We start from the raw sequence: 12993 nt of genomic DNA, 5'->3' as shown, positions 1-12993 counted from the left end.
AAAAGACGACAACTACACTACTCGGTAGCCGAGAATATAATATCAAGGCATTGAGTATGGTAACGCTCACTCCAGTTCCCCTTCAACAGTTTCACGTACTTTTCACTCTCTCTTCAGAGTGCTTTTCAACTTTCCCTCACGGTACTTGTTTACTATCGGTCTCGCTTTATAATTAGCTTTTGGAGAGACATATCTCCAGCTTCGAGTTGCACTTTCAAACAACTCTACTCATAGGAATGAGCCATTATGACTGGTATCGAAAATGACCTTTACAGGATTTTCACCTTCTTTGATGCTACTTTCCAGTAGACATCAGGACAAATTCACCAGTCTAGCATCAAACCATACCGGACACCGAGAAATGTTGCCATTTCTCTTCCCGATGAGCTTTTCCCTGTTCATTCGCCATTACTAAGGGATTCTCAGTTGATTTCTTTTCCTCCCCTTACTGATATGCTTAAGTTAAGGGGGTTCTCTCGCCCAATTCAGGTTATGTAGTTGATTGTCTCTTAATTGGTTCACTGACCAATATGAGACAGAAACCGATTCAGCAGTTTTGTTCGCTACTACTATCAAACACAGGTCGAAGTTTCCATTCAGTCATTAATTCCAACTTTCAAATGTTGTTGTTTCAGCTTTCGCTTACTAGAAGCAACATAATACTCGCTGCAATACAGACCTCGGGAAACCCTCACCGTGAATAAGGTTCACTCACATATTTCACTACATTTTGCGTGGGATTGGAGATGAGGCTACTCGTTCTTGCTCAGTACTAGGCTGAAAATTAACGAAACTTCGTTACAAACGTTCACATGTTGATGTTTCCGCTTTCGCGTACTCGAAACAACATAATACTAGTCTTTGTAATTTAGTTTCATAATTTCAACTGTTCTCATGCAGAATTTTTGCTCATTCTTATCCCAAATTTTGACCTGGCTACTAGTTACACTCCTTGTACTTATTGCAAAATGACCACAAATTTCAACAGCTTTCACATGTTGCTGTTTCGGCTTTCGCTTACTACAGTCAACATAATACTCGTTGCAAAATAAGTGCTCGGCATCTGCAATTTTCCAAAGACGAAGTTTCGCCAGTTCAATTTTCGCTCGCCAATTATGGCTACTAATTCACACGGTACTGAGCTCAACAACATTAAATTTGTTCAGCAAGACTTTCACATGTTGATGTTTTGGCTTTCGCCTACTAGAAGCAACATAATACTCGTCTTGTTAGCTCATTCAATGAGAATAGCTTTTCCCGTTGAGAATTTTTGCCTTCAATTGGCGTTGTAGTGAGTTTGGCTACTCAGATCACCAAATACTTGTGACAATTCGAACCAGAAATGTTTTCAATTTTCACATGCTGATGTTTCGGATTCAACCTACTAGAAGCAGCATAATACTTGTATTCAACAATTTCTGTATCAAATCCCAGTTTTCTCTGGTGCATCTTTGCCAAACTATTCCAAACTGCCTGAGTCTGAATACCAATTACAGGTACTAGTAAATGCACGTTACTAAGGACTATATAGTTCTAGGTTACTGTACACAACGACGTTCACATGTTGATGTTTCAGCTGCCGCTTACTAGAAACAACATAATACTTATCGTGCATACCTTTCCATAACTTGTCCTTTTCAGATGCATTAGTTTCCCTTTGTCTTGGCTTCTACAGTCAGACTGGCTACTAGTAACAGCACAGTACTAATCACATATCGTTCTACAGTTTGCAGACAACTTTCACATGTTGATGTTTCAGCTTTCGCCTACTAGAAACAACATAATACTCGCTGTATACATTTGTAGTTCTCTATGTAACTTTCATGTGAAGAAGTTTCGCCAGTCTTTTTGACTGTCTCAAATCTGAGTCATGCTTAGGCTACTAGTTGCTTCATAGTACTTATCGCCTCGAGATCATTGAACAAAACTTGATTTTCACATGTTGCTGTTTCAGCTTCCGCTTACTAGAAACAACATAATACTAGTCTCATTAAGTTCCGTCTCTTTGCAATTTTCTTATGAAGAAAATTCGCCATCACAATGACTCCAGCAGTTCTTGATCAAGGAATGCAATCATTGATCAGAATGCTATTATTTGAATCGGTTCTGCTTTAAGTGTTCCAATTTTATTGGAAGCACCAACAATAGAACATCAATGTGTTCAATCGAGAGTTATATAACCCTGAATCGGACGCAGTCAACAGCCGAAGCCGAGACCGCCTTTTGCGTTAGAGAGGTCGGTAAACAAATCTTGCGATTCATACCGAATTAACACATATAGCTGTGCTCCTCTTCGTAAAGCGAGCCAAGTGATCCCCTGTTGAAGGATGTATTTGGACCAATCTAGTAGCATTTGGTTTCCAACAAGCTCTCCCAAGTTAGCTTACTTATTGGGCTTTTCAACCAATTCGGTTGGCTACAAGCATCATCAAAGTACTAGCCACAGTTTGATCGCAAAATTCTACGACTTTCACATGTTGATGTTTCGGCTTGCGCTTAGCCTACTATAAGCAACATAATACTAGTCATATCATAGAGCGTGATCAGCTTGTGACGTTCTCATGATGAAGTTTCACCAACAGTGTCTCACTTCGAGCTTAAATCCAGCTACTAGTAACTACACAGTACTGACTGCAACGATAACTTTTATCTATACCTTTCACATGCTGCGCTTTCGGCCAGGGCCTACTAACGTCAACATAATACTCGATATAAACTTTTGTTCATGATGCAGCTTCCCCATGCAGAAGTTTCGCCTTCAAATGCTCTCTTGGCCATATGACGTAAGAAAAGGTTACTAGTAACATCACAGTACTAGCCACAGTTTGATTGCAAAATTCTACGACTTTCACATGTTGATGTTTCGGCTTGCGCTTAGCCTACTAGAAGCAACATAATACTAGTCATATCATAGAGCGTGATCAGCTTGTGACGTTCTCATGATGAAGTTTCACCAACAGTGTCTCATTTCGAGCTTAAATCCAGCTACTAGTAACTACACAGTACTGACTGCAACGCTAACTTTTATCTATACCTTTCACATGCTGCGCTTTCGGCCAGGGCCTACTAACGTCAACATAATACTCGATATAAACTTTTGTTCATGATGCAGCTTCCCCATGCAGAAGTTTCGCCTTCAAATGCTCTCTTGGCCATATGACGTAACACAAGGTTACTAGTAACATCACAGTACTAGCCACAATTTGATCGCAAAATTCTACGACTTTCACATGTTGATGTTTCGGCTTGCGCTTAGCCTACTAGAAGCAACATAATACTAGTCATATCATGGAGCGTGATCAGCTTGTGACGTTCTCATGATGAAGTTTCACCAACAGTGTCTCATTTCGAGCTTAAATCCAGCTACTAGTAACTACACAGTACTGACTGCAACGATAACTTTTATCTATACCTTTCACATGCTGCGCTTTCGGCCAGGGCCTACTAATGTCAACATAATACTCGATATAAACTTTTGTTCATGATGCAGCTTCCCCATGCAGAAGTTTCGCCTTCAAATGCTCTCTTGGCCATATGACGTAACACAAGGTTACTAGTAACATCACAGTACTAGCCACAATTTGATCGCAAAATTCTACGACTTTCACATGTTGATGTTTCGGCTTGCGCTTAGCCTACTAGAAGCAACATAATACTAGTCATATCATAGAGCTTGATCAGCTTGTGACATTCTCATGATGAAGTTTCACCAACAGTGTCTCATTTTGAGCTTAAATCCAGCTACTAGTAACTACACAGTACTGACTGCAACAATAACTTTTATCTATACCTTTCACATGCTGCGTTTTCGGCCAAGGCCTACTAACGTCAACATAATACTCGATATAAAATTTTGATCATGATGCAGCTTTCCCATGCAGAAGTTTCGCCTTCAAATGCTCTCTTGGCCATATGACGGAACACCAGGTTACTAGTAACATCACAGTACTAGCCACAGTTTGATTGCAAAATTCTACGACTTTCACATGTTGATGTTTCGGCTTGCGCTTAGCCTACTAGAAGCAACATAATACTAGTCATATCATAGAGCGTGATCAGCTTGTGACGTTCTCATGATGAAGTTTCACCAATAGTGTTTCATTCGAATTGGTTCTGCTTTAAGCTCTCCAATTGTTTTGGATGAACCAGTTTTGCCCTTCGAAGCCACTTTTGTGAGCTTTTGTGGGTCTTTACCAAGAGGATATACCTCAAGGCCTCTTTCAATTCCTTTAAGTTCTTTCAACTCCTTTACAGTTTCTAGGTTCACATAGCTGCAAACCTTATTTCTAGTTTTAAGTCTGGCCAACTTGGGGAGAGTTGGTGCAGACCGTGACCAATTCTAGTAGGATGCCACAACAAGAATGTGATCAACTTAGCTTGTCGATGAACCTGCCCCACATTCAAACAACTCTATCGCCTTTTCCTCGTATAGTTATATGCGAGGGCCTCTCATAGAGAGCGCTGTTAGCAACCTTTTCCACATAGACGATAAAGTTGTGAGTGTTTTGCACATGGCTGTTGTCATCACCACGTGACGAGTCAACTCAGCTTGACTCTCTACACTCCGACAAGCTTTGCACATACGCCTTTAGTTCAGTATGTGTCTTTAATCTGACTCCGGTGCCTCAAGCCGGAAAAATTGTCAGATTATGATCATTATCGGTTAGTCATCCCGATGCAAGATCGTATCGTACTGTCTTTGTCTACCTCCAGATTCCGAAGAACAGGAGGAGACTCTCCCAGACCTACATATCTGGGAGAATGTTCAGAGGGCGAGAAGCTGTGGATTACTCTCCCCTAAGAACTGACTAAACTTTACCCTCGTCCAAGGTAAGTTTATTTTAGCTAGCCTTCTATGTAAAGGATCTGAGGCTAAGCTGTGTTTTTTCGAGCCTTTGGCTCGGAGCAAGTTCAGTGGGCGCCCCGAGTAGCTCAACTCTTTCCCACTGAACAGCGCAACGCTCTGTCACTCGCTGGGATTTTTGCGTGTCGGTTCTAACCACGCGACTTGTGGACCTTTTTAGGCCTTTCTCATTCACAAGTCTATAGCTGGGCTTCTATAACCCAGCTTCTGAGATCTAGATAGCTGCAGTTCTGCTAGGCTGCTTTTGCTAACTAGTCTCCCTTTAAGCAGTCCCTTGCCATGACTGCTGAACTATGTATCCACACAAGTAGTTTTTGAGCTCGATACATAATTCGAGATTGGTTGCCAAGCAATCTCTAGCGACAGAGCGTCATGCGCACTACAGACATGGCCTCTACCAGCAGCCATGCCCGAAGGAATCAATCACTGATCCTTCCGCAGGTTCCCCTACGGAAACCTTGTTACGACTTTTACTTCCTCTAGACAATTAAGCTCGATCCGCTTCATCCCGTTGCCGGAGACCGAAGTCCCAACAGTAGGAATTTGCAATTCTTGCTTAACTATCCAATCAGTAGTAGCGACGGGCGGTGTGTACAAAGGGCAGGGACGTAATCCCTATGAGTTGTTGACTCATAAGTACCAGGAATTCCTGGTTCACGTCTGCAAGTTACAACAGACGATCCCCTTGAAGCGCTGTACTTTTCTCTGATTGCCCAGTCCATTTCGGACCAAGGGCTGAGTACTCAATCTAAAAGTACACAGTGTAGCGCGCGTGCAGTCCAGAACATCTAAGGGCATCACAGACCTGTTATAGCCTCACTTCATCTGCGGTATTTAATTCCGCATAGTTCCTCTAAGAAGTGTTTGAATTCACATATAGTGAATTTCATTATTTAGATGGAGAAGATCTCGTTCGTTATCGGAATTAACCAGACAGATCACTCCACTAACTAAGAACGGCCATGCACCACCGCCCATATAATCATGAAAGATATTCAATCTGTCAATCCTTAAGATGTCTGGACCGGGTGAGTTTTCCCGTGTTGAGTCAAATTAAGCCGCAGGCTCCACTCCTGGTGGTGCCCTTCCGTCAATTCCTTTATGTTTCGATTTTGCAACCATACTTCCCCCGGAACCAATAAACTTTGGTTTCCCGGTTAATCTCTTGCCAAGTCAAGATCGACTTTGACAAATTGTAGGTTGGTATAGTTTATGGTCAGAATTACGAGGGTATCTAATCCTCTTCAATACTCTGACTTTCGTTCTTGATTAATGAAAACATTCTTGGCAAATGCTTTCGCAGTAGTTTGTCTTGCCACGATCCAAGAATTTCACCTCTAACGTAGCAATACAAATGCCCCCGTCTGTTCCTTTCAATCATTACCGCACTCAGCCAACCGGCATCAATCGAGTAGCGGGTCATTCTCCATTATTCCATGCTTTATTATTCGATCCCAAAGGATGCTTTGAACACTCTAATTTTCTCAGGGTGAAAACACCGTTTCCACAGTTCGTCACATTTAAGTGCAAACTATTTCTTCGATGCGAAGGATGAGCGGAACGAGTCAACAGATTTAACTGAAGACCATGTTGCCGTTCTACTCAAACAGATCCAACTATGAGCTTTTTAAACGCAGCAACTATTGCATACGCTTGTAGAGGCTGGTATTACCGCGGCTGCTGGCACCAGACTTGCCCTCTACTCGTTCATCAATGGAGCTTTTAAGTCCATTCCATTCTGATTACAAACCATAAAGGTTCATATCATTATTTCTAGTCACTACCTCCTCGTGCGGAGAGTGGGTAATTTGCGTGCCTGCTGCCTTCCTTGGATGTGGTAGCCGTTTCTAAGGCTCCCTCTCCGGAATCGAACCCTGATTCCCCGTTACCCGTCACAACCATGGTAGTCCGTTACACTACCATCATAGGTTGATAGGTCAGAAATTCGGAAGTTCCGTCCCCAAGCCGAAGCTATCTGGGATCTTTCAGTTACTAGGACTCATCACGGGATGTGTCTGTACTTAGCAAATCACCCGGTGTAGTCTTGTAAAAGTCTCCGACAGTGTCGGACAATCAGCATGCATTAGCTGCAGGGTTACCGCAGTTATTCATTTAGCTTGCAAATCAACTAATAGATAGTAACTGATTTAATGAGCCATTCGCGGTTCCACTTTTTCAAGCTTCGCTTGCACATGCATGGCTTAGTCTTTCAGACAAGCATATGGCAACTGACAGGATCAATCAGTTTAATTGTACTTTGAACAATCTTTCGATTTGTTCGAATTTAGAAAGACATAGCCTTGCGGCCTCGTCAATCTTGCTTTGAGCTTTTTAAATCACGAAGAGTTTCAATGCATGCTTTGGCATGGCTACTAGTTACTACACAGTACTCTACACACTTAGAGTTACCCACGATTACACATTTCACATGCTGATGTTTCGGCTCGCGCGTACTAGAAACAGCATAATACTATGTGTACTGGTAGATAGCGCTCTGTGAGCATTTCCCATGAGCAGGTTTTGCCCTCCAAATCTCTGTTCTACTGTTACCAATACCGGCTAACAACTGTATCATACTAGGGAGAATTGACTCATGATTTAAAAACCAGATGTTCACATGTCGATGTTTCGGCTCTCGCCTACTAGAAACAACATAATACTAGTCTGTTAAAAATCTCAATCACGCCGCCTCTTCAGATACAGAAGTTTTACCTTTTATTGGTTAGAGAACAGCTTTCCAGCTGTCGACATGGTTACTAGTAACAACACCGTACTCAACACAAAAACTTTTCAACTTCACAACTTTCACATGCTGATGTTTCTGCTTTCGCATACTAGAAACAGCATAATACTTATTGTTTTGTCAAGTAATTTGTGTGTCTTTCCCATGTGAAGTTTCACCGGTCAACAATGTTTCCCTGACCAATTACGGCTACTAGTAGCTGTATAATACTAGGGAAAATGATTGAGGATTTAATATCAGATTTTCACATGTTGATGTTTCGGCTTTCGCCTACTAGAAACAACATAATACTAGTCTGCTAAGAAATCTCGCTCAAATTGCCTTTTCACATACAGAAGTTTCACCTTCTATTGGTTAGAGAACAGTTCTCAGCTGTCGACATGGTTACTAGTAACAACATCGTACTCAACACAAAAATTCTTCAACTTCACAACTTTCACATGCTGATGTTTCTGCTTTCGCGTACTAGAAACAGCATAATACTTATTGCTTTGTCAAGAAGTGTGTGTGTCTTTCCCATGCGAAAGTTTCACCGGTCAGCAATAATTGCCGTGTCCAATTAAGGTTACTCATAGCTGTATAATACTAGGGAAAATGATTGAGGATTTAATATCAGATTTTCACATGTTGATGTTTCGGCTTTCGCCTACTAGAAACAACATAATACTAGTCTGCTAATAAATCTCGCTCAAATTGCCTTTTCACATACAGAAGTTTCACCTCTTCTTGGTCACTGTACAGATGATGCTGTCTGTTCTTTATTTGGTTCTGCTTATTATAAGGAGGGGCATCACTCCTTCCTCCTTGGTTTGCATGCATTAAGCCTGCTTTGTGAAAAGCGTATCTTTCTAGCTTTTCTTCGCCTTACTCGAGTAGGACGATACAATCCAGACATTAGTCAGTCTTGGTGTAAAGTCACTGAGTATTATTCGGTTCTGCTTTATTCAGCAATATGCTGTATAATTGTTGTAATTTGCGAACATATTTGTTCTCAGTTCCGAACTACTAGCGACGACAGATTACCAGCGGTCATGAGCCATCAAGGTAGTTCTTTGGTGCATCAAGTAGAGAGGTGCCATCAAACAACACTTCCCTAATAATGCTACACACATAGAATTTGCTACAGTGCAGCTTTTTACTTTGCAAAATTTGCGCACAAATTTTGCATAGAATAAATGTTTTATCAAGATTTTTAGATCCCCTCCCTTGAGAGAACGTTACTCCTTTAAGTGAACACCCCGCGGCGTCCTGTTGTTATTGCTTATAACCATTTCGCAAGCCGGAGGCATAATGCACTACGCAAGCCGCTACTTTGGCACAGAGGCACCTAGTTTTACACCCGGGACTTCAGGTGGCCCAGTTTTACACCCAGTACAGCGGTGCCAGTTGGTAACCCGGTGGATCCTCGGAGACCAGACATGATCATAGATCAAACCCGATGTATGCTACTCCTGAACGTATAGTATCTCCACTGTGCAATGAAATTATCGTTCGTTTCGGGCCTTCCTATACGTTCAGCAGACAATCGCTAGGAATTCACCTCGTGACCCGTGGTGACCACACTGGATTTCAAGTTTATTGATTTGGACAGACCTGTCATTTATTTTGCTTTTCAGCTTCAGTTCTGCTCGATCTAGCTTGCCTAAGGCTTGATCTCGCTTTGCTCACCCCTGTAGGAGCCTCTACTAGTACCACTCGGAGTAATGGGGAATCCACCAGACCTAATCGATGAATGCCATCAAACAACAAACATCATACCCGGCTTCATCAGGCATATTTTATTACTTCCGAGAGGTACTTTAGTATCAGATCTTTCTCCATGCCTCTTATGAGGACCCGTCAGACCTTTCGGTTTATCGTTTAGCTTCAGTCCTGCTCGATCTAGCTTTCCCAAGGCTCGATCTAGCTCTATTCGCCCCACTAGAGGGCTCTCTAAGACCCCTCGGTCTTAGTGTTAGCTCCGGTACTGCTCGGTCGTGCTTGCTGAAGGCCCGACCCAGCTTTAGTTAGATTCTCGTACTTTCTCTTGGCCTCTCTAGGAGGACCAGACAGACCTCTCGGTCTATCGTTTAGCTTCAGTCCTGCTCGATCTAGCTTGCCCAAGGCTTGATCAAGCTCTATTCGCCCCGCTAGAGGGCTCTCTAAGACCCCTCGGTCTTAGTGTTATCTTCTGTAATGCCTAACCAAGCTTACTACAGGCCTTGGTCAGGTCTTTATCGGTCACCGATTAGTAACAGACCAATCATAGGGCCTTCCACCCTATCCGGGTTGAGGTCTTTAGTCCAGCCATATTTTGACAAGACACCTCTCCCTAATAATGCCCCACACATAGAATTACTGTCCATGCAGTATTTAACTTGTGTTTTTTTCTAAAATTTGATTTTCACTTTTTGGAGGTTCATTTGCTCCTCTGACACTCTTTCAGCTTCAATCTTACTCGATCTAGCTTTCCCAAGGCTCGATCTAGCTCTATTCGCCCCACTAGAGGGCTCTCTAAGACACTTCGGTCTTAGTGTTAGCTCCGGTCTTGCTCAATCGTGCTTGCTGAAGGCGCGATCAAGCTTTAGTTAGCTTCTCGTACTTCCTCTTGGCCTCTCTAGGAGGACCAGACAGACCTCTCGGTCTATCGTTTAGCTTCAGTCCTGCTCGATCTAGCTTTCCCAAGGCTCGATCTAGCTCTATTCGCCCTGCTAGAGGGCTCTCTAAGACCCCTCGGTCTTAGTGTTAGCTCCGGTACAGCTCGATCGTGCTTGCTGAAGGCCCGATCAAGCTTTAGTTAGATTCTCGTACTTTCTCTTGGCCTCTCTAGGAGGACCAGACAGACCTCTCGGTCTATCGTTTAGCTTCAGTCCTGCTTGATCTAGCTTTCCCAAGGCTCGATCTAGCTCTATTCGCCCTGCTAGAGGGCTCTCTAAGACCCCTCGGTCTTAGTGTTAGCTCCGGTACAGCTCGGTCGTGCTTGCTGAAGGCCCGATCAAGCTTTAGTTAGCTTCTCGTACTTTCTCTTGGCCTCTCTAGGAGGACCAGACAGACCTCTCGGTCTATCGTTTAGCTTCAGTCCTGCTCGATCTAGCTTTCCCAAGGCTCGATCTAGATCTATTCGCCCTGCTAGAGGGCTCTCTAAGACCCCTCGGTCTTAGTGTTAGCTCCGGTACAGCTCGGTCGTGCTTGCTGAAGGCCTGATCAAGCTTTAGTTAGCTTCTCGTACTTTCTCTTGGCCTCTCTAGGAGGACCAGACAGACCTTTCGGTCTCTTGCTTAGCTTCAGTCCTGCTCGATCTAGCTTTCCCAAGGCTCGATCTAGCTCTATTCGCCCCGCTAGAGGGCTCTCTAAGACCCCTCGGTCTTAGTGTTAACTCCTGTAATGCCTAACCAAGCTTACTACAGGCCTTGGTCAGGTCTTTATCGGTCACCGATTAGTAACAGACCGATCATGGGGCCTTCCACCCTATCCGGGTTGAGGTCTTTAGTCCAGCCATATTTTGACAAGACACCTCCCCCTAATAATGCCCCACACATAGAAATACTGTCCATGCAGTATTTAACTTGTGTTTTTTCTAAAATTTGATTTTCACTTTTTGGAGGTTCATTTGCTCCTCTGACACTCTTTCAGCTTCAATCTTACTCGATCTAGCTTTCCCAAGGCTCGATCTAGCTCTATTCGCCCCACCAGAGGGCTCTCTAAGACACTTCGGTCTTAGTGTTAGCTCCGGTCTTGCTCAATCGTGCTTGCTGAAGGCGCGATCAAGCTTTAGTTAGCTTCTCGTACTTTCTCTTGGCCTCTCTAGGAGGACCAGACAGACCTCTCGGTCTATCGTTTAGCTTCAGTCCTGCTCGATCTAGCTTTCCCAAGGCTCGATCTAGCTCTATTCGCCCCGCTAGAGGGCTCTCTAAGACCCCTCGGTCTTAGTGTTAGCTCCGGTACAGCTCGGTCGTGCTTGCTGAAGGCCCGATCAAGCTTTAGTTGGCTTCTCGTACTTTCTCTTGGCCTCTCTAGGAGGACCAGACAGACCTCTCGGTCTCTTGCTTAGCTTCAGTCCTGCTCGATCTAGCTTGCCCAAGGCTTGATCAAGCTCTATTCGCCCCGCTAGAGGGCTCTCTAAGACCCCTCGGTCTTAGTGTTAGCTCCGGTACAGCTCGGTCGTGCTTGCTGAAGGCCCGATCAAGCTTTAGTTAGCTTCTCGTTTTTTCTCTTGGCCTCTCTAGGAGGACCAGACAGACCTCTCGGTCTATCGTTTAGCTTCAGTCCTGCTCGATCTAGCTTTCCCAAGGCTCGATCTAGCTCTATTCGCCCCGCTAGAGGGCTCTCTAAGACCCCTCGGTCTTAGTGTTAGCTCCGGTACAGCTCGGTCGTGCTTGCTGAAGGCCCGATCAAGCTTTAGTTGGCTTCTCGTACTTTCTCTTGGCCTCTCTAGGAGGACCAGACAGACCTCTCGGTCTATCCTTTAGCTTCAGTCCTGCTCGATCTAGCTTTCCCAAGGCTCGATCTAGCTCTATTCGCCCCGCTAGAGGGCTCTCTAAGACCCCTCGGTCTTAGTGTTATCTCCTGTAATGCCTAACCAAGCTTACTACAGGCCTTGGTCAGGTCTTTATCGGTCACCGATTAGTAACAGACCGATCATAGGGCCTTCCACCCTATCTGGGTTGAGGTCTTTAGTCCAGCCATATTTTGACAAGACACCTCCCCCTAATAATGCCCCACACATAGAATTACTGTTTATGCAGCTTTTCACTTGTGAAATTTTTAATTTTCGCAATTATTATAGAATAAGTGTTTGCGCAGCTTTTCATAGGTCGAGCTCTAGCTAGCTAGCTCAAGCTAGCTAGCTAGCTCAAGCTCAAGCTATCTAGCTCAAGCTCAAGCCAGCTAGCTCAAGCTCAAGCTAGCTAGCTAGCTCAAGCTCAAGCTAGCTAGCTAGCTCAAGCTCAAGCTAGCTAGCTCAAGCTCAAGCTAGCTAGCTCAAGCTCAAGCTAGCTAGCTAGCTCAAGCTCAAGCTCAAGCTAGCTAGCTCAAGCTCAAGCTCAAGCTAGCTAGCTAGCTCAAGCTCAAGCTAGCTAGCTAGCTCAAGCTCAAGCTAGCTAGCTAGCTCAAGCTCAAGCTAGCTAGCTCAAGCTCAAGCTCAAGCTCAAGCTAGCTAGCTAGCTCAAGCTAGCTAGCTAGCTCAAGCTCAAGCTAGCTAGCTAGCTCAAGTTCAAGCTAGCTAGCTAGCTCAAGCTCAAGCTAGCTAGCTAGCTCAAGCTCAAGCTAGCTAGCTCAAGCTCAAGCTAGCTAGCTCAAGCTCAAGCTAGCTAGCTAGCTCAAGCTCAAGCTCAAGCTAGCTAGCTCAAGCTCAAGCTCAAGCTAGCTAGCTAGCTCAAGCTCAAGCTAGCTAGCTAGCTCAAGCTCA

The 12993-nt window shown here is 44.1% G+C and overlaps 1 non-coding gene and 1 pseudogene across 1 annotated transcript in view; both read right to left on the bottom strand.

Annotated features, from left to right (window-relative positions):
* Positions 1 to 494, bottom strand: part of LOC142357800 (large subunit ribosomal RNA) — a 3525-nt gene extending 3031 nt beyond the window's left edge. The window contains exon 1 of the ribosomal RNA XR_012761704.1: positions 1 to 494. This exon is cut by the window's left edge and continues 3031 nt beyond it. This is a non-coding gene — a ribosomal RNA (large subunit ribosomal RNA).
* Positions 495 to 2177: 1683 nt separating this feature from the next.
* LOC142357799 (5.8S ribosomal RNA) lies at positions 2178 to 2329 on the bottom strand (annotated as a pseudogene).
* Between the last annotated feature and the right edge of the window lie 10664 nt (positions 2330 to 12993).

This window comes from Convolutriloba macropyga, unplaced genomic scaffold (genome assembly GCF_964194025.1).
Source record: "Convolutriloba macropyga unplaced genomic scaffold, txConMacr16.3 SCAFFOLD_3656, whole genome shotgun sequence".
NCBI lineage: Eukaryota > Metazoa > Xenacoelomorpha > Acoela > Convolutidae > Convolutriloba > Convolutriloba macropyga.
Note: the sequence above shows the minus strand (reverse complement) of the source record. Positions and strands in the feature narration are given on the sequence as shown.